We start from the raw sequence: 300 nt of genomic DNA, 5'->3' as shown, positions 1-300 counted from the left end.
GTGCGGAAGAACGATGGTGTATTCTGTGAAAGAAAACTTATACTTCATTATACTTTTCAAGTCTACGATATCTAGCACGAATAACAGTGTGAAGTGTATTCATTACACGTTCATACTGAGGATTTATGCGGTAAGCGGTTGTTGTTAAGGCGACGTAATAGTCATGGTGTAATACGAGTGACGTCATAGCGTTACCTATTTCCTGTAAAACTGTAGATACGATTTGTTTTACTCATGTTTCTTCCCTGTGCATATAGTTAAATGTATATATTTTTAATGAACTTACAGGTATTCCCGAAT

Source organism: Penaeus monodon, chromosome 20 (genome assembly GCF_015228065.2).
Source record: "Penaeus monodon isolate SGIC_2016 chromosome 20, NSTDA_Pmon_1, whole genome shotgun sequence".
Taxonomy (NCBI): Eukaryota; Metazoa; Arthropoda; class Malacostraca; order Decapoda; family Penaeidae; genus Penaeus; species Penaeus monodon.
The sequence above is the reverse complement of the archived record's forward strand: the minus strand, read 5'-3'. Positions refer to the sequence as shown.